Source organism: Alligator mississippiensis, chromosome 3 (genome assembly GCF_030867095.1).
Source record: "Alligator mississippiensis isolate rAllMis1 chromosome 3, rAllMis1, whole genome shotgun sequence".
Classification (NCBI taxonomy): Eukaryota; Metazoa; Chordata; order Crocodylia; family Alligatoridae; genus Alligator; species Alligator mississippiensis.
This window is the reverse complement of record NC_081826.1, coordinates 75,076,055-75,098,507: the sequence shown is the minus strand read 5'-3', so window position 1 is coordinate 75,098,507 and position 22,453 is coordinate 75,076,055.

Sequence of the window (22,453 nt, the reverse complement as noted above, 5' to 3'; positions counted from 1 at the left end):
CTTTAGGTAAGTGAGATCTAATAGTAAAGGCAAGATATGATGCAGAGATATAGCATGTTACTCTCCAACCAGAAGGAAGGTTTTTATAGGCCTTATCTCCACATAGAAAATAGTGACCAGCTAGTGTGGTAACCGAAAAGTTACAAACTGGTTTTAACATCCATACTGAATAATAACCTAAATATCCAGTCAAAACAGGAGAATAACCAGGTATCCAGGAACCGTTGAAGAGCCAAGCACCATTTACCTTAAATTCTACTTCACACTTACTGACTCCTACTGCAACACGTGATCCATTACAAGTCCAACAAAAATTCCAGGGGTGGCATACGCTAGTCGTACATAGTTAGCTTGGTTACAATTTATATCTTGCCAAGTTTCGTTCCCATGAAAGGGTGAATAATAAGGAGCTGACGTTTGGGTCACATTCAAGGGTACTGGTATCATGGGTATCCCTCCGGTAGAATGGATAGGGACATGACTACATATCCAACAATGAGAGACATTTAAGTCTATCCTAATTTGGTTAACTAAAGACAAAAACACATTCCCATAGGCCAGCTTTAGAAGTCCAATACAAATAGTCAATAAGAGGGACTCCATGTTTGGTTATTAATGGGCTCTTCTCTTGGAGTCTTAATCTTTAAACCTTGGTTTCGTCAGGAGGAACAGTCTTTTTTGCAGTGCGAAGCGTGGATCCAAGTAGATAGTCCCTGACACTTTACTGCAGTAATAGTGGTGAGAAGAACTTGGAACGGACCTTTCCAGCGAGGTTCTAAAGCTGATTTTCTTTGGTGGATTTTTACATGAACCCAATTTCCTGGCTTCAAGGAATGGCAGGCTTCTTCAGGCTCTCTGGGTAAAGCTTCTTGGATCTGTGAATGAAAGGCCTTAACACATTTCATTAATGCTTGACAATATTGTGATACAAGATCATCAGCTAAGTGGATGTTAATCTGAGAAGGTGGTAAGTGTGGGGAGGATGGGAGTCACATAGGTCTTCCCATCAGGACTTGATGTGGGCTGAGTCCAGTCTTCTGATTAGGGGTGGATCTCATGCTCATTAATGCTAATGGTAGAGTGTCTGGCCATTTTAAACCAGTCTCAGCACAGATTTTTGCTAGTTTATTTTTCAGGATCCCGTTTTGTCTCTCTACAGCACCTGCTGCCTGTGGGTGATATGGGCAGTGAAAGTTCTGTCAAAGCTGCAGGGCTTCACATATTTCCTGCATAATTTGGCCAGCAAAGTGAGATCCCCTGTCACTGTTGATCACAGGATAAGGTCCTTTAAAAGGATTTTAGTGCCAGCTTTAGTATCGGCCTTTGTCACAGGATAAGCTTCAATCGAACTTGAAAACACACAAACTATAACAAGTACTTATTGATATTTACAACATTTTGGCATTTGTATAAAGTCAATCTGAATATTTACAAATGGTCCCCAAGGTGGGGGATGTGCGGCTTTCTTAGTTTTAACAGGTTTGCCTAAATTATGGGCTTGACACAGAGATCAAGTCTGGCAGTAGTGATGAGCTATGGAAGGAAAATTTGGAGCATACCAATCAGGTTGAATAGCTGCAATCATCCCCACTTTGCTTACGTGGGCCACTCCATGGTACACGTGAGCAAGGTAGACAAGTAAGACCTTGGGCGCAACCAGATGGCCATCTGGGGAGCACCAAAGGTAATCAGGGTATAATAGGCACCCATGCAGTCTCCAGGTGTCTTTTTCAGAATCTGTGGCTTGATCTTGGAGAAGTGCAACATCATGATGAGTTGCAATAAGAGACTGCTCATAGGTATGGGAAAAAAACAATTGCTCAGCCTGAGGGGGTGAAAGGGCCGCAGCTCTGGCTGCAGAGTCAGCCAGAGTATTTCCACGCGTAACTTCATCTTGGGAAGACTGATGAGCAACACATTTAATAATAGCAACAGCAACAGGTAATAGAAGAGCATCTAATAAGGTGACTACATAAAAACCATTACGAATGGGTTTGCCATTTGAGGTAAGAAACTCACGTTGTTTCCATAATTGCCCATAATCATGGACAACACCAAAGGCATCACACGAAACTGTATATATATTAACAGTTTTACCTTTAGCAAGGGTACAGGCATAAGTGAGGGCAACAAGTTCAGCAATTTGGGCAGAATAGACAGAAGGTAAAAAATTACTTTCGAGTACCTCATGCTGGGAACATAGAGCGTAACCTGCAACAGGAGAGCCTTTGGAATTTCTTAGGCAGGACCCATCAACATACAAGACTGGGTCAGCATTTGGAATGGGAATGTCCTTAAGATCAGCCCGAGGTAAAGTTAAATGAGCAGTAACAGCGAGGCAGTCATGAGGCTCACCATCAGAAGATGCAGGTAACAAGGAAGCAGAATTAAATACAGAGCACCAAACTAAAGTAATGTGGGCCGCAGAAAGTAGCAGAATTTCATATTTAGTTAAACGAGCATTTGAAAGGTGTTGGGTTTTGTTTTTTAAAAGAAGTGCGGCCACTGAGTGGGGTACAGCAACAGTTAAGGGCGAGGCTAAAACAATATTTGCAGATGATTCTACAAGAATGGCAGCAGCAGCAACTGCCCGAAGGCATGATGGAAACCCAGTTGCTACAGGATCTAAGACTGTACTGTAGTAGGCAATAGGACGATGTTTATCTCCATGGGATTGAGTAAGTACCCCCATAGCAAAGCCATCTTTTTCATGACAGAAGAGTGTAAAAGGCTTTGAATAATCAGGAAGTCCCAGTGCAGGTGCCTGTGAAAGGGCAGTTTTAATGACAGAAAAGGCATTTTTATCTTCTGGAGACGACTGCAAAGGTTCAGGGGTGTCCTTTAAGTAACATTTTGCAAGGGTTTTACAATTGAGGCATAGCCCAAAGTCCATTGGCGGCAATATCCGGCCGTATCTAAGAAGGTGCACATTTGAGAGACAGTTGTGAGCCGAGGGATTTTGAGAATTGTTTCAACTCGCGCAGTTGAAAGGTGACGTTCTCCGGCAGAAATATCATGGCCTAAATAATGAACCTTTGGTAAGGAGAGCTGAAGTTTTTCTTTAGAAGCTTTATGGCCTTTTAGAGCAAGACAGGTCAAAAGGTGCAGAGAATCAAATTTACAGGCTTCAAAGGAAGTGAGGCAAGCAAATATCATCAACATACTGGATAAGGACAGAACGGTTTTCAAACTGAATGTCGTCTAAATCTTTCTTTAAAATTTGTGAATAGATAGGAGGGGACTCTGTATAGCCTTGTGGAAGTCTAGTCCAAGTATATTGTAAGCCTTTATAAGTAAATGCAAACAAAAACTGACTATCTGGATGAATGGGAATTGAAAAAAAATCAGAATACAAATCTACAACAGTAAAGAAACAAGCTTCCGGTGGGATGCAAGAAAGAATGATAGCTGGGTTAGGTACTACAGGAAAAATAGGTAAAACAACAGAATGAATGGCTCGCAGGTCTTGCACAAAGCGATAAGTAGTTTTGCCTGGTTTCTTAACTGGCAGAATTGGAGTATTACAAGGACTAGAAGTGAGTGGGGATCAAGATACCTTGCTGAAGGAGGGAAGAAATGACTGGTGCGATTCCTTGCTCAGCCTCCTCATTGAGAGGACACTGGGAAATACGCGGGAGCTGCTTTTGCGGATCCAGACGAATTTTAACAGGTTCAGCGGTGTGTATCTGCCCAACGTCATTAGCATGCTGTGACCATAGGGCAGGGGGTACCTGTTTAAGGATTTCTTCTTTGAAATCAGGGTTTGTTGTAGAAATAGGTGGAGTTGCTGGTTCAATCATAGCAGCAAGAACTGCGCATTCATTTTCTGCTGGTACTTCAAGGAAAACTCCATGCCCTGTACAATAAATAGTACAACCAAGTTTACAAAGTAGGTCACAACCTAAAAGATTAACAGGGGTAAAAGGGCTTAAAACGAAGGCATGGTGGTCAGAGATAGGACCAAGCGTGACGGACAAGGGTTAAGTTACAGGGTGAGAAATTACTTGATTAGAAATGCTGACAGCATTAACAACAGCATCGGGAAGAGGTGGATCAGGAAGATCAAAAAGATGCAAAGTGGAACTGCTTGCCGCTGTGTCAACAGGGCAAGTTATCCTTTTCCCTGCTATGGTACAGTCTACAAAGGGTTCAGACTGATCAATGGGTAAGAGTGGTGAAAGGATGAAGTTACTATCCCTCAGCCAGTCCTAATATTGAGATAAAGAATTTTGGGGAAGAGGCAGGGAAAATTGCTGATGTTGTTGATCTACAGAGTTTCCTATTGAAGGGGTGGGGGTATGCAGTCTGTTGGGACATTCTCCTTTCCACTGACCAGTTTGACCACAGTAAAAACAGGAAGAACGGTCAATGGAGGAAACATTCATCTCCCAGCACCCGCGTCCCCTTCCTCAGCCTCGTGAACTCCCTTTTCCCCGTCCTCGTCCTCTGGGGTGATAAGTTTGAAGTTGCAAAGCCATTAACTAGGCTTCATTATTTTCTTTCTTTCTTTCCTGACACGCTAAACAATGGTTGGCAACCGTAACTAGTTCGTTTAATGGGTTTTTTTGCCAACCCACACAGATGTTACGCAACTGGTCTCCTAATTTAGGCTGTAGGCCTTGGACAAATGTGGCTGCAATTGCTTCCTGAGTGTTTTGGGTAGCTTCATTTATTCCTGAGTGTCTTTCAAAGACTTCTTTGAGTCGTTCTAAATAGTCTGCTGGAGACTCTCCTTTATTCTTTTACAATTATTCATTTTATCCCAGTCAGTTTTCTTAGGACATACGACAGATATGGCTTCTAGTAAACAGTGTCGGGCGGTTACGAGATCTGTCCCATGACCAGGATCTTGCTGTGGCCAGTCTGCCTCATGTGTCAGGCGTTGTTGGACTTCAGGAGGAAGTACGGCACACAAAAGTTGGTTCGTATCAGACCATGTAGAGTTGTAACAGTTAATAACGGTTTTTAGCTCATCTTTAAACTTCTGGGGCTTTTCTCTGATGTTAGGAAATTCTTTAACTAGATTTCTTAAATCTCCAGGTGGCCAAGGGGCATGTACCGTTACAAAGTTTGTGCGCCTGGTAATTGGCGCAACGGTACTTGAATAATAGGGCCCTTTTTAGGGCAACTCTTATTTAAACCCACAGGGGAATATGAGCCTGCATAAGCACCCTCCGGACTACAAGGTGGAATTTCCAATTCAGGTGGAAGGTGTTTGGGGTAAGGTGGTGGTTGGGCTAAAGAAGAAGTACTCTCTAGAATATCTTCTACAGACTCGTTCTCGGTCTCGGTCTCATGAGTTAGTTGGGGATATAAAGGGGTAGGAGGTACTGAGGAAAGAGGTACTTAGCCTGGCCAAGGCTGTGTCTATTTTTCAATTGCTTAATTTCTGATTTTAGTTTTTTTGGGGAGTCCTTAAGACTCGTTACCCAGGATTCTTGTTGCCTCTTACTACCTTCTTCATACCAGTCAAAACAGACATCCCATTGAGTTTGAGCAGTCTTGCTACCTTGGGACTCTAGAACTTTTTGGAGGTGGATCAGTTTATCAAGATCAAAAGTGCCTTCTGAAGGAAATTGTTTTGGAGGGTTATTCCTGGTATACCAATTCCATTTATCTAAAAACTTACACAATTTTTTACCATAATGTGCATACACATAACCTGCTGGGGTTCCTTTTGGCGGGGTTGGGACATCCTTTGACCCAGAGCCCCCCCATCTCTCAATTCACACAGGGCACTCAGACAGGGAAGAGGGTAAGGGACTTGATGTGCCAATTTTGAACCAAGGGCAGCGCACGAAGCAGCGTCCTAACAGTTATTTGGTCATATCAACCGCCAGTTACCCGGACAGCTTCCGTGGATGGGGAAAGGATAAACCTGTCCACTGGGTCATGAGGTTCCAGTTGGGCCCCCTTGATTTCAAGTCTGCCTTTCTAGACAGCCTTGGGGCAGCTAGACCCAACCTTAATCTCAGACCTGGTCAACGGCTCATATTCTTTCACACAAAGGGACTTTTGCACTGAGGCACGGGGTTCAAGAATATTTCTTTAGTCCCAGCCTTGGTCAGCGACACCATGGAAAACACTCACATTATTCCCCAGGTTTCTATATTCCTTAGTCTAGACTTTTCCTTTTACTCTTTTAATTGTAAACCGGTTTCATACAAACCCTTTAGAGTATCTGACAAGTTCATATTTCAAAAGTTCAGATGGCGTAAGCTCGAACTGGTTTCCCCGACCCTCACGGGCAGTCCTCCACCGATAACCCCTTTAGAGATTTCAAAAATTCTCTTACCTTGATTTGGCACCTGGGGTTTCAGAGGGGAACAGTCTGCAAGCCTGCCGGTACTCTCAGCCGGGTGTTGCCATCCAAGTCACGGCACCGAGAATTGTGGAAGAAACAGGCTTCACTCTATTGTTTGGTCACAAAGTTGTCAGAGACCTTTATTATACAAGCAGCTGCTGGGGAGAGCACCGGACAGACAGAGCTTCCTCTTATCAGTCCTGCATGCCCCCCGCAAACAGACAATTGAAGCAAGCCTTTTGTATGTTTCAATTCAGGTCACATGACACAAGATAACTAGTCAAAGAAAAACTGGTTTGAACCAGGAAGCTGCAAGAGGCCATAGACTGTGGTTTGACCTATTGACCTCATAGGCCTACTCAGCTCAACAAGGGAAAAGAGCAGGAGAAAGTGCAGATTGCAAAACAGGTGGGAAAAGCAAGTATTTAGCAAGCAGTGTACTAGCTGAAATAAATCAGCAGAAATTAAGGCCTGGGGTTTTCTTCTTCCACAATGCGCAGTAACTGGAGTTAGTGCAGTGGCGCTGTCGCATGGTTATTTTGTAATGCTTACCACGTATTAGCCTAATAACACTGCGCCGGGGGCTATTAGCACCTAGAAGGGTACGGAGCCTGGGGCAAATTGGCCTATGTAGGACCCCCTTAAGAGAACTGGGAGACACAGGCTGTGGAGCAGGATGGAGGGAGCAGTCCTGGCCCTGGCGCTGAGCGTGCTGCCACCTGCAGCGCAGGGTAGCCGAGGTGAGGGCTGCACTGGGCTGGGTCAGGGATGCCCTCACGGTGGGGGCCCCCAAGCTGGGCTGCCATGCCCAGCAACCTCACAGAGGCTCCGGGCCAGATTGTGACACAGGATGGGAGCTAGGCGGCACCTCTGCCACAGCCCTCAGTTCTTGAAATGCAGGGTCTGGGGTGGTCGCCCCAATTCGCTGTACCCTAGGCACAGCCATGATTAGCATGGTTTTTAACCGCCATGCTACTCCACATTATCATTAGGCTAATGAGCAGTAAGCATCACAAAATAACCGTGCAATGGCACTACTACACAGTAACTCCAGTAAATGCATAAGTGTTTAGTTATTTACTTTTATCTGAGCCTTATTTGCACAAAAATGAACTATTCCAATCCGGAGATCTTGCAACACCGTCAGCTCTCATGTGAAACATGAATTTTAATTTCCACCAAGAGCTCCCAGAGAGCCTGGTCTTCCACTAAGAAAATCCCTGAGGAGTGAAGAGAGCCCCCCCCAGTCTCTGGAAAACACTTGGGACTTGAGGACACAAGGAGCATGGAGCATGGGGGGCGGGGGGCAGGGGCGCTCAGGCCTGGAGCCTGATGGCCCAGAGCAGTGAAGATGAAGGACATCAGGGCAGGGCAGCAGGGAGAAGCCAGAACGCAGGGTGGCTCACTTCTGAGCCACAGCAGCGACAGGGGCATAGGCAGATGCAGACTTTTGAAGAGTGGGAGTGCGGCGGCTGAGGGGCATTATGACACACAACACCACACATGGTTTTCTCCAGTGAAAAATGAGCTAGAAGCTTCACTAATAGGTAAGGGGCCTAGGGCTAGATTACACGGTATAATGCTGAAGCAAAATCAAACAGAACATTTTTTAAATGCGTTTATATCAGTCTATGGGCTGTGAAATAGGATCTGCATGACCAGGAGCAGCTATTAGACCACAGAATAGCAGAACAAAGGCCTGCTTGATGGGTGAAACATCAAGGACATTAAAAAGAAGAGAGGGGTATTAATACTTGGAGAATAAAGAGATTTGGAAGGGGTTAGGTAGATGATAATGAGCCATGAAGGCAAGTAACTCCCTCAGCGCTGCCTGGCTAGTAATGCTGCTACCACTGCCTGGCCAAGCAGTTGGTTTTAAAGTTTGGGTGAAGCAGGAGTCAAAGGGCAGGGCATGCAAGTGCACCATTTCCCCTCCCCACCCATCTATCCATCCCTGGATGGGCGGGTCAGCTCACAAGTGCAGTCAGAGGAGATACGAATCAAAGAGTGGAGGGACTTGGGTTGGACCTAGGGGCTGCCTAAGGACTAGAGTAGAGATGGGCAAAATATGGCCCATGGGTCAGATTTTGCCCACCAACTGGCTGGATCTGGCCTGCGGCTGCCCCCGCAGTGCTCCACATGGGGCTGAGCCCCACCTGCTCTGGCTGGGACAGCCCGCATAAGACTTCTGCGAGCCCCAACCAGTGCAAAGCTTCTGGTGGGGTTATTCCCAGTGCAGCTGCAGCCAGCCAGATGCTCCTCTGCTCCCCTCACCTCCAACAGAAGCAGCCGGGTTGAAGCTTCCCCACCTGCCCACCTGCAGGAGGAGTGCCCGCTGGTGGTGATAGGAGCACAGTAGCACCCGGCCAGCTGAAGCCACACCAAGAACAGCCCCACCAGAAGCTGTGCACTGGCCAGGGCCAGCAGGGCTGTTCTCCCCTTGCTTCCAGCTGCAGCTGCATCTCCTGCTGCACTGCTCCGGGTGGGTGGGTGGGCAGATAGCTTCAGCCAGGTGGCTCCAGCTTGCCTTCCATCCACTCCACCCACCCACAGGTGATTGCTCATTGCACCAGGTGGGCAAAGCAGGTGGAAGGCAGCTGGGAGCTGGATCCAAAGCTCCATGTGTTGGGCAGAAGCCACCCAGCTAAAGCTTCCTGCCCAGAGCAGTACCACAGGGGCAGTACCAATAGCTACAGCTGGAGGCAAGGGAAGCAGAACAATTTTGCCAGCCCTGGCCAGTGTGCAGCTTCTGGTGGAGCTGTTCCTGGTGTGGCTGTAGCTGGCCTGGTGCTGCTGCACTCCCCTTGCTTCCCGGAGACAATGGAAGCCTGGCCGGCTGCAGCCACATTGGGAACAGCCCTGCCAGAAGCTGCACACTAGCTGGGACTGGGGCCGGGGCCGGCATGTATGGGTCTGGAGTATGGCATTGGCTGCCCTGGGTGGGGCTCATCCATGTGGAGCACTGCAAGGGCAGCCACCGACCAGGCAAGCTCTGCTGTATGCGCACCCCTCTCACCCCCTTCTTCCCCTCACCCATGGCTGGCCCCCAGGCAGCACCCCCTCCCCCCGCCACCCCCTGCAACGCACTCCCCACCAAGAGCACAGCATGCAGAGAGCGGATCATTCCTGTGCTGCTTCCCACCCACCCACCCCAAAGTCCCATTAGGAGCTTTGGTGAGTTGTTTGGGAGAGTGGAGTGCTGACCCAGCCTGTAACAACTCATCAAAACTCCCTATGTGGCTCTCAGGTCCAAATAATTGCCCACCCTTGACTAGAGGAAATGGGACACAGGGCTCTGCTTAGGCCAAGAGAGACAACATCTGGGAGACTGGTTAGAGGTCCAGACAAAGAGAAACTAGGTACTTGGAGGAAGGTCTGGAGATTCGGGCTCAGGGCAGTGGGAGGGAGTCTACAGAAGTAGCAATGGCAGATAAGGACCATACCTTCATTCCTTCTAATCGATGGGAGTCATAAGGGTGAAGGTTGCTAGGCTAGTGCAAGGGGGCAGATGAATACCAGGGAGGCTTGTTCTTGGTATAACTGGAACAGCTGAAGCTAAACAAAGTTGCTGGAGACTAATCTGAAACATGGGTTGAGGTGGCTTGCAGGAAGGATTTGTAAGATGGGATGTAAAAGGACTGGTAGCAGGACATTTCTATTCCATGACACAGAAGAGCTAAGATGCAGGAGGGGTCAGCTTTTGTCAGCTGGAACCATGGGAACCAAAGAAAGCACAGCTGTTGAACAAACTGTTATTGTTAGATGCTAGGAACTAGGTTCACAAGCACCATCAGCTGATGCCTGCAGGGTGTAACAGCTGCACACAGCAACAACCTAGGTGGAGACAGTTGGCAGCACAAAAGTGCCAGACAAGGTTGTTGGGTTTTTTTAAACCTGAGTGAGAAACTGGAATAGGCCTGGAAAACTTAAAGGCATGATGGCTCTAAATTTCACACATCTACATAAAAGACACAGAGAAAGGGCCAAAAAGAAAAATTCCTAAGTGACCAGGAAGTCAGATCCACTGTCAAGCTAAGATAATGACTGCTGCAGGGTCCCGCTTATTGAACAATTTTGCCAAAGTCTGACTTATGCCAGAATATTAATACTTTTGGACAGATGAGTAAAATATAATTTCCTCCCTACATACCTTATATGTCTGATGAAACAATCAAAGACACTGTGGCTTAGTTGATACATTTATGCTATGATTTTAGACAAATAGTTTCAAATAAAGCCAGTCTATCTTAGAAAATGGTCATTTACAGAAACTTAAAAAAAATTCTTGACAAGGAAGACAACTGTATTACAGGTGGGACTTGCAGCACTTAAGTCAAGCCAATAGAGGCTGAGGGTATGTCTACAGTTCAGTCACAGCAGCTGTCATAGACGTACCTGAGCCAGCTGAGGTCTTAAGCAACTTGTTTGAAGTTAGCTCAGGTATGCATACACTATGCTGCAGTGAGTTAGATCTATGTTATAGTCACCTTGGAATGCATCAGTTCAGTGAAAACAGGTTTCCAAAAGGAACCTAGGACTAGTTGCCTCAGTTCAGTGTGTTGAACAGAGGCCTAGGAACTATAAACTACTAATTTAATTGGTTTAATGATTTTGCCTGCAGTTGGGCAGCCTGAGATGTGTCACCTAGTTTTTCTAGCATTGTCTATAAAAGGATACATCAGTGCAGTGTACTTTGGAGTAACAGAATCTGTGCAACATGCAGCACTACAATGCATTAATAAGCACTACAGTGCATTAATACACTGCTTGCATCAAGGATTGTGCCACAGAGCTGTGGAAATGGAGTGGCTGGAAGAGGAAGCTTAGAATAGGGAACTGAAGACTTCTTGAGTGTAAAGAAGGTTGGTTAATAAAACTACACATTTTATTATAACATCAACTGAATAAATTAAACTATCATGTAGTATTCAAAGAGGGTGTCTCCAGGCTTCCATAAAATAGGTTGTTAGATACATACCAGGACACTTGTGTTTGGATCCCAAAATAGATTAGTGTGTTTTTGGCTTTCTTAGTCTCAGAAGACTTCAAACACTGTCTTGGTTCAGGGTATCTAGACACTGATAACTGAGGTTTTGCAGCCCAACTGCCTATCCCTGAAACTAATGCCACTGAGAGCTTAAGGGTAAGTCCCTTGTACACCTCACACTTTTAGCTTCTCTTATTCCTTGGAGTCTCAAAACAGCAGAGACCTTCCTATGCCTGAAGAAGGGTGATTGCACCCAAAAGCTTGCTAAGAACTTTTTTCCAACTACTTAGTTGGTCTAATAAAAAATATCACATCTATTCAAAGAACCTTGTCTGCCTGGAAGCTTAAGCACCTTCTTCCTACAGCTCTGTGTCTTGTGAACAGTCTCATTTATAGTTTGACAAGGTTCTTTGGGTAGATGTGATATTTTTTGTTAGACCAACTAAATAGTTGGAAAGTTGTTCTATGCAAGCTTTTGGGCACAAACACCCTTCTTCAGCCAATAGGGAGGGTCTGTCTCTCCTCTTGAGGGACAGGTTACACTGTAGCAAAAAGGAACCAACTCTAAATAGGAATTCTAACAGTCTTTTTACATCACTAACAATTTATAGGCCTAAACAAAATAAGAACGACTTGTCTCTGAATCTTTATCTCAGTTTCCATGTCACTCCAGAGCATTTCTTTGGGATTTGGGTCAGTGAGCCCTCTGGGCTACTAGTCCTTTCTCCAGGACTTTCATTCCTTCAGATCACACTTCTCCTCTGAGTCACAAAGTGAAATTCAAACACCTGTAGTGAGGTTCTTCTAGCTTTGGTTTGTTCTGCAGCTACAAGGTCCCCCCCTCCCCCCAACTCCAGACAGCTTCTCCTTCATGCCCCTTTGAACTTCGCATCATCTCAGCATGTTTAATTTTGGAGGAATGTAACATAAGCTTAATTTTTGTTTCACTCCTTCAAACCTTAGCCCTTGTACACAAACTGGAGAAAATTCAGATTGTAACTATGTATGCAGACTGTAGTTATTCCCAATTATTCTATTAGGGCCAGGCAACTTGTTGGTAGTCTTTAAAAACTGTCTTACTTCAAGGTAGACTTTTAAGCACCCTTCCCCTGCTTCTCTGTGTAAATAGTGAGGAAAGAATATGGTAAAGATAATCATAAGAGACTAAACATTCAGACTATTTATAATATTAAACAGAATCATAAATTGTCCATAGACTGATTTGCCCAACATCACAGTGTTAATTAAATATAAATCTGAGATCTCATGGCAAATACTTTTTGGATTTCATTCCATTTCAGCAAATAGTTTTGATTACTTCGTCCTGTTGCCAGTGAAGTCAAAGGCAAAACTATTTCATCTTTATTAGAGGATGAAAAAAGTTTCCACGTGCTCAAGTTCTGAGAATAACTGTTTAGTGACACGACTGCTGTATTTATTAGAAGAGATTTTGTCAAATTAAAGTTGTAAATAAGTTTAGCAGTACTGTAACTATGAAAGACAATGGAAACCCCCTTTACATTCCTATCCTGCTTGTTTCCAGTTTGGACGATAGAATGAATAGATTGTGTACTTTTGTGAAGAACTAAATACATGGCTTCAGATTCAGAATTTGTGTTTTTGTCAGCAATTCTTTTTACTAATCTAAAATAACATGAAATCCATTTTAGATGCATTTGAAAAGTACATGTTACTTCAGACTATAAACTAGCAAATCTTAGTTGGAAAGAGAGAAAGTTTTAGAAGAGGGCTGCAGCCATGCTTTCAAGAGGAGCCCAACAGTTAGTTTTAAATATGGAGGAGAAATCATCATGCCTTGTTAACCTTCCACCCCCACCTTCTCCTTCCTCTTATTTTCCCTACACTTGCTGCTTCCAGATCTTTTTTACAGCAGCTACAGAACTGCAATGTAAAACTTTCAGTATGACTCACCTACAACCAGTCTTTCTTAATCACAATGGACAACTTCTACTGGCTGAATTGTATCTATATATTAGTCTCTGGTTTGTCTCAAATGGAAAGAACAGCAGAACAAATGTAACAGTGGAAAAGAGTAAACAGTAATGTGGGCCTCAAGAAACATTCATTCTGTCTCTACAGTGTGCTAATATGCATATTTTGCTAATTTAATTTATATGTGCTATAAGACAAGTGATTTTTTTATGCCCGTATCAATTCCATTTTCTTTTCCTACTATAAATGACTGAATATGGTTAAAAAGGCTCACTATACTGTCCTCTTTCAGCTTTGAACAGAATAAACAAATACATTAATTAACCTCAATATTCAGATCCAATCAGGGAATTCACTGCAATTGCCATTGCCATCCATCTCTTAAACAAAGAAAAATACATTTTTTTATTTTATCAATAAACAATCTTTGTATCTTGACCCACACTACATTAATTGTGAAATTGTGTGATGACTTTGAGATGTAGAATCGGAGATGTAGATAAATTGAATAACCTTATTACAAATTTGCATCAAAGTCAGGATTCTCAGAAAACCATGTGTCACAATACATACCAGTATTAAATGACAACTTTGTCAAAGCATGGCAAGTCAAAACTGATACTCTGCATACCTTCTGTAAGTTGAAGACCAGAATAACAAAAGTTATTTTAAAAAGGAAAAAATAGAGGAATATTACTTATGGGCCAAACAAAGAAAGCTAGCTTACTTAAGTTCATGTCCCCAAAATGTTTGGATCAGACATCCTAAAATAAAAGAGGATACAGCCTGTCATGCCTATAGTATCTACTCTTCTTTTTCTCTCTCTCCTCTCTCATACCTATGGTGTTATCTGCCACACCTCAGGGACTGACAACTGTTTGCAGTTCTAATCAGTTGTTATCAAGAGCAGAAGCAAAAGGTTCTTTTGGAAAGAGTTTTAACTCTCTCCCTGCCATAATTGTTTCACAGACATAAATAACTTATCTTTGGTGCTTAAATGCTATGAGCTTGATTCTCCACTAGCTTTCTTCACAACTTTAACTGATAACTGTGAAAAGTGAATATGAAAAGTTGCTTCTCTCAGGTGTTCAAGACTACAAAAGTGAGATCTATGGTAATGAGCTACCTATTAAAGCAAAGAGAATCCATTCTTAAAAAAAAAAAGATTTATGTTACTAACTCTCATTGAAATGAATGACACTGACCTATTTCCATAAAAGAATGAAAAAACCCCAATATATTCAAGCCAGTATCTTTTAGAATTAAATCTCAGCTATTCCAAGTACCAAATATTTAGTCTTACAGGCTAATGAGCTACCATAGTTTATTTTATTTTTATATAGTTTCTGAGGAGAACATACTCTAAGAAAACACTTAACTTATTTACAAATAGCAGGGATTTAAAAGGGAGATGGTGTAAACATTCCTATATGTTAACAACACCTTATTAAAAGTGACAAATTACTTGTAATTTATTCTGCATTTGCTTTTTGCACACCTCAGTTTAGATAATGAAAATCAGTGCAGTCAATTTTGCTAATTGAGGTTGACTTGCTTTCAGGTTTTTAAGTGCTGTACTACTTGGGTTTCAAATGCTACACAGAATAGTTACTTAAAAGCAAGTGTTTTCCTTGAACTTTTATTCTTAGAATTGGAAAGAATTTCTACTAGGTTTAAAACTGGATATTACAAAAGTAAAATTTTAGATTAGCCTTAAGTAGACCAAGCCGTGCTTTAAACAGTTATGACATACTAATGTTAAAAATGCCTTAACTCGGGAAAGTTTTGAAATGATAATTTGTAACAGCACCACTGCCTCAACACTGCCAATATATAATAGGTTTCTACTAGTATATATATTTCCTCTAAGGATCTGTGTATTCAACTAGCAATAATCATGACAAAAAGCAAATAAGTAGCAAAGCGAGAAAACATAATGACTATAATGTACAATAGTTATCCATTTTTTCTATTTAGCTCACTTTGTGACGTGCATTTTTCTGCTGAGAGTGCTTTTGAGACAATAGTAAAGAAGGTATGCGTTTTAAAACAATTAATCATATATCTGTTGTTACGCCTCAGCTCTGTATTCTTGGGCAACCCTGGCACAGGATGCAGTCTGTCTGACTCACAAAGGACTCACCCCCCCCCCAAACAAAACTGATTAAGATGCAGTGAGAGACGCACCTAAGACCCTCCAGATAAGGGTGATAAGAGTGAAACAACTGCCCTAGGTCTCATTTACATCCCAGATGGAACCAGATGACCATTCATTTACATGAGAGATGGAGAACAGAAAGCCTGAAGCAGAGACTGCAGTGAATTCTGGGACCAGAGAAGCAGGGGAGCACTGCATGATGGGGAATCTGTGCTTCAAATGTTAATCAACCCTTATTCACACACACCCAGCTCAGCATTTATCAGACCAGTTCTAATCTGGATTTGCTAAGGACTTTCCCCCCCCCAGACACACATACACAGCTCTAAGTTTAATAGGCATCTCGGGCCGTACATTCCCCGGTCCCACTATGGGAGACCTATTTAAACTTGATTGACTAAAACTCGGTTGCCGGGTTAGGGAATGCTGAGGCAAGAGACCGAGTCAGAGGGGGTATGGGCAACATTTGAACAATGGTTAAGGGTTCATCACAGCATCCAGCCTGCTGGAGCCCTAATTACAGGTGTTGTCATACTTTTCCCAAGACGACTGGTGGGAGTCCTCTCCACAAAAGGTTATGAGCACCCCAATAATTGTCTTAAGTCTGTTAAAAGACTATAGTAAAATCTGGAAAAGTCATGCTAAGCTGAGGCTTGTGCACAACAAGTAAAAATCCAAAATCCTGATGCTGCAAGCTATCTATTGTTCCTGAAGAAACCATGAGATATCCCATCAGGATATCTGCCATCCATAGGAATTTCAAGCTGGCTCCCAAGTATTTGGGTTACTCCCTAATCTTAAGTGTTTCCTGATTATCAATCAGTTTCCTGAGATGGTCCAAACCAGATAACCCCTTGTCAATAGAAAAGACAATGATTTACACTACTGAGGGTGCTTCAAAGCAGCTGAACTGAGGGTATAAAAATCTGTAAGTGTGTGTGCTGCAAAAAAAGAAGAAGAAGCAGGAGGAAAGAAGGAGAAAAGGAAAGAAGAAGAAAACTCCTGTGCTGACACCATCCCCTGTCATTCTTGGGACGCTGGAAGAGCAGATAGTCTCTCTCTTCAAGGATTGTGCTATGGACTGTGCCTGTCAGCTTTGCAGCCTGAGTACCTTGGACTAGGTGAGATCCCAGCGCTCACTCTCTCTCTCTTCTCTCTAGGCATAAACTTCTGAACCTGAACTGTATCAGTTAAGCTTGAGCTAAGTTTCCCCAAATACTTAGTGAAGCCAGGGTAGTATTGTCATTGTTTGTGTTTGTTTTTCTTTTGCATGTCTATTACTACTAGTAGTATTATATATTTCATATGCTTAGCAATAAATAACTTTTATAGTCAAACTGGTAGTAATTGGGTATATTTTTCCTTCTCTGCTTCTTTTTCCTCCCATGCTCTGCAGCAACGCTTCTTTTACCTAAGCTAAAGATCCCTGTGAAGCCCAAATTATTATGGGGTCTGCTCATCAAGAGGCCAAAGATTGGGACGTGCTGAGTTTGAAACACATAAGGGGATCAGCTTGTATAGGCTGATTGACCCAGTTTGACCCAGACGTGCCCTTATGAACTGAATGCTGGCCCATGAGGGTGTCAGCTGGACACCCAGCTGGATTCAGAGGGATTCTGTTTACCTGTGTGCTTGTGTCTGACTGCATTTTATTGTTGCTCTTATGAACTGATTCTTGGCATATGAGGGTGTCAGCCTGTCCATGCTGATCAGCCCGGCCAGGTCAGGCGTGTCACATTAATTTGTGTGTGTTTGTGTGTATGACTGATTTGGTGACTGGAGGAACCCAGTCCCATTGAGATTGAGTCCTGCAAGATAGCTCCACTGGGGGTGAGGGCTTGCAGAAGGGAGAAATACAGCTCCGTATAGTAAAACAAGCAGCACATTGACAGAATCACCAAGACCCTAGAAACTATCCCTAATAAATGAGCACACCCCAAAATAATGGGCAAATTTGGTAACACTGTCTTTCTCACTTCCATTATATTTGACTTTCTCTATGGCTAACACAGACTGAATTCCACTAATTCCTCTCTTATTCTTCAGGCCAGCAAGGTTCTTTGAGTAGAGGTGATATCTTTTATTAGACCAGCTGAGTACTCTTATTCTTCCGCACCTTTTCTTTCCTGGGACTGGCTAATAATATTGACCATATTTCACATATGGATAGCCAAAAAAATTCTAAAACAGGTAGTTTAATCTGAGTGAGAAAACTTGCAAAACGTTTCTCTGTTCTGTTATGGATTACCTTGCCATTTCCTGTTGATACTGACAGGCTCCTAGGGCATGTCTACACATGCCTATTAATGTGCAGCAATAAGCTCTAGAGCTCCCCCACCCAAGCTCAATGTGCTGCATAGGGGCTGACAGAAGCACAACGGTGCTTCAAGGTGCAGCTAGTCAGCAGGCAATCCCTGCACTGAAGCACCCTTGTGTCTCAGCCAGCCTCTCCAGTGTCTATACATGTGCTACTACAGAGTTTTTTACTCTGCAGCAGGATAGGACTTGTATTCAAGTCATAATTTATCAAGTCATAATTTAAGAAAGTTATAAAATTAATCTTAACAACTTTAAATTAGCTAATTCCATGGCTAAAATTAAAAAAAAAAATCCTAAATTAAGCTCCTGATACCATTTCAGAGCCTCAGGCTAGAAACAGACATTGCCAAATGAAGTGGATCAGCTGTGCTGAGATGTGTCCCAGCACAGCTGATTCACTTCATTAGGAAAAACATGTTGCCTGTTATCCCACCCATTGATCTTGTGGGACAATGATCAGTGTTCTTCTGTGGCCTGAGGGGCTCAATCCCTTTTACCCTGGGAACGCATTATTATACCTGTGTAAAGTGCTTGTGGGATCAAACTTAAACATTTAATTTTCAGGAGTGCTGAGCACCCAGCATCTCCCAAGTAAATAATAATAAAAAAAAAAACTAAGCTAAAAATAGCATGTGTTCATAACTTTAGGTTCATATGTATGCAAGCAAAACCAAAAGAATACTCAAAACAGCAAAGAAAAATAATAAATACAGAGACAAGGAAAGGAAGTCATTTAAGACTGAAATACTATAGAAAATTGAACTTGGCCTCCCAGTTTAGCAAGCCTAAAGTATAGCGTATACTTAAGAGTTTATGTGGATCAAGTTTTAATGACCATTGCTTAAAAACTGAGGCAGTTGATAATATTAAAATGGTAAATTCAAATAAAGGGGAAATATGCAAGGGTTAAAAGCAAACAAAATTTAGCAAAAAAAAAAAAAGCATGCAATTTGGACTTACATATAAAATAAAGGAAAAGAAAAATCTAGCAATAAAGTAGAAATATAAAAATGGACCTTGTTTGTGCAATGGAATCTGTTAGCATGTAAATACTCTTGCATCTGTATTCTGATGATGACACCAAGATTTCATAGATTCATAGATTCATAGATGTTAGGATCGGAAGGGACCTCAATAGATCATCGAGTCCAACCCCCTGCATAGACAGGAAAGAATGCTGGGTCTAGATGACCCCAGCTAGGTGCTCATCTAACCTCCTCTTGAAGACCCCCAGGGTAGGGGAGAGTACCACCTCCCTTGGGAGCCCGTTCCAGACCCTGGCCACTCGAACTGTGAAGAAGTTCTTCCTAATGTCCAATCTAAATCTGCTCTCTGCTAGCTTGTGGCCATTATTTCTTGTAACCCCCGGGGGCGCCTTGGTGAATAAATACTCACCAATTCCCTTTTGTGCCCCTGTGATGAACTTATAGGCAGCCACAAGGTCGCCTTTCAACCTTCTCTTGCGGAGGCTGAAAAGGTCCAGTTTCTCTAGTCTCTCGTCGTAGGGCTTGGTCTGCAGGCCCTTAACCATACAAGTGGCCCTTCTCTGGACCCTCTCCAGGTTATCTGCATCCCTCTTGAATTGCAGCGCCCAGAATTGCACGCAGTGCTCCAACTGCAGTCTGACCAGCGCCCGATAGAGGGGAAGTATCACCTCCTTGGACCTATTTGTCATGCGTTTGCTGATGCACGATAAAGTGCCATTGGCTTTTTTGATGGCTTCGTCACACTGCCGACTCATGTTCATCTTGGAGTCCACTAGGACTCCAAGATCCCTTTCCACCTCTGTGCCACCCAGCAGGTCATTCCCTAGGCTGTAGGTGTGCTGGACATTTTTGCTCCCTAGGTGCAGCACTTTGCATTTCTCCTTGTTGAACTGCATTCTGTTGTTTTCTGCCCACTTGTCCAACCTGTCCAGATCTGCTTGCAGCTGTTCCCTGGCCTCTGGCGTGTCTACATCTTCCCATAGCTTTGTGTCATCTGCAAACTTGGACAGAGTACATTTCACTCCCTCATCCAAGTCACTGATGAAGACATTAAAGAGTATCGGTCCAAGGACCGAACCCTGCAGGATCCGACTGCCCACACCCTTCCAGGTCAAATCCGACCCATCCACCACGACTCTCTGGGTGCGACCCTCCAGCCAATTCGCCACCCACCAGACTGTGTAGTCATCCAAGTCACAGCCTCTTAACTTGTTCACCAGTATGGGGTGGGATACCGTATCGAAGGCCTTCCTGAAGTCTAAGTATACGACATCCACCCCTCCTCCTGTGTCCAGGCATTTCGTAACCTGGTCATAAAAAGAAACTAGATTGGTCAGGCACGATCTGCCTGCCACGAACCCGTGCTGGTTTCCCCTCAGCATAATTTGTCCTGGCGGGCTCTCGCAAATGTGAGCCTTGATAATTTTTTCAAAGACTTTGCCAAGGATGGAGGTGAGACTGACTGGCCTATAGTTGCCCGGGTCCTCCTTCCTCCCCTTTTTGAAAATGGGGACCACGTTGGCCCTTTTCCAGTCCTCCGGGACTTGGCCCGTGCGCCACGAGCGTTCAAATATTCCCGCCAGTGGCTGTGCAATGATGTCGGCCAGTGCCTTCAGCACCCTCGGATGGAGCTCATCCGGGCCTGCCGACTTAAAGGCATCCAGTTCTTCCAAGTGACTCTGCACCATCTCAGGGTCTACGCATGGAAGTCTGGCGCCTTGCTGCTGCCTCTCTACAACCCCAGTGAGAGACTTGTCATGCCCCTCACTTAGGAACACTGAGGCAAAGAACTCGTTGAGGAGTTCAGCCTTGTCCCCCCTGTCCGTCACCAATTGTTTCTGCCCATTTAGCAGGAGTCCTATTCCTCCCTGGGCCTTCCTTTTACTCCCTATATATCTAAAAAACAATTTCTTGTTGTCTTTTACTTGGGTTGCCATCCTCAGCTCCATGGTAGCTTTGGCCTGTCTAACTGCCTCTCTGCAAGCACGAGCAGAGGAGGTATTTGGGGTAAGGTGGGCATGCTAGAAGGGAAGGACAGATTACAGTGGGACCTGGACAGGTTACAGGGGTGGGCAAATGATGGGATTCAATACTGACAAGTGCAGGGAGCTGCACTTAGGCAGTAGGAACCAGCAGCATACCTATAGGCTGGGGAACTCCCTTCTTGAAAGCACGGTGGCAGAAAGAAATCTTGGAGTCATTGTTGAACATGGGCCGACAATGCAAGGACACGGTCAGTAGGGCTAACCGTGCCTTATCGTGCATCCACAGATGCATCAGAAGCAGGGCCAAGGAGGTGATTCTCCCCCTCTTTTCAACACTGGTTAAGCCACAGCTGTAGTACTGCATCCAGTTCTGGGCACCGCACTTCAGGAGGGATGTGGACAGCATTGAGAGGGTCCAAAGGAGGGCCACTCATGTGATCCAGGGACAGCAGGGCAGACCCTATGAGGAGAGGCTACAGGACCTTAACCTGTTAAGCCTTCGCAAGAGAAGGCTGAGAGGGGACCTGGTGGCTGTCTATAAACTTACTAGGGGGGACCAGCGGGGATTGGCGAGTGCTTATTCCCCAAGCGCCTTCCAGAGTAACAAGGAATAACGGCCATAAGTTGTTTGAGAGTAGGTTCAGACTAGACATTAGAAGGCACTACTTCACAGTCAGGATGGCTAGAAACTGGAACTAACTTCCAAGGGAAGTGGTGCTGGCTCCTACCTTGGGGGTCTTTAAGAGGAGGCTTGACATTTACCTAGCTGTGGTCATCTGAGTCCAGTTTTCTCTCCTGCCCAGGGCAAGAGGTCAGACTAGAAGATCTACAAGGTCCCTTCCAACCCTACATCTGTGAATCTATGAATCTATGGATTAGCTTTAATGGGAATATACAGAGATCCATGCTAATAGGGAATGATGATGCATCAAAACCAGAGAAATAAAGGTTTTAAAAGTTTTTAAATAATTTTAGAATTGCTACTGGCAAAGGTTAAGAATACAGGCCCCACAAAGGTACATAAAGTTGATAAGAATTCTTGCAGTGTTATCAGGAGTCCTAAAAATTTGTATTTCTCCATTTAATATTGCAAAGTTTTACCCTTATCCAAAATATCCACCGTTTACTTTCAATGGCTTCCCCATTACTCTTTTTAATAACCTACATAAGGAACAGCTTAACTTGAATCCCCTACATCAGGAGAACAGGGACAATGCCCGTTTTTATATTCCATTTGTACATCTTGCTTGGTGAGAGAAGAAGAGAGCAAGCACACATTTTACATTGAAAGGGATGTTCAGTAAAAATCTAAAGCATGACACAGCCAATATGCCTAGGTTGGTTGCGGGGGGGGGGGGGGGGGGAGGGGGGGCGGACTTACTTTGAAGTGGAGAAACAGCAGAGTGACCTTTACTCTGGGTGGTGCCATGATCCAGCTCTGTGTTTTAACAGCCTTTGCCCTCTAGTCTGTTTAGGCTAACATCTTGTCTCTCACAGATGATACAGAGGAAAATTAAGGAAACATTAGAGAGAAAGCTGCCTTAGGAATGATTGAAGTGACTTGCCTTAGGAAAATTGTGTACATGTTCTCTTTCCCATTTTCTCTCTCTTTTCTAATCCTGGGCAGTTCACATATAGTGGCCATTAGTCATATCAATGTTTAGGATTTTTTTTTAATCCTAAATTCTTGGGCTAAGCAATGACTTCTGGCACTGAGATTAATTCGGATTAACTATTGCTTGTTTCCCAAAAATGTTTCTT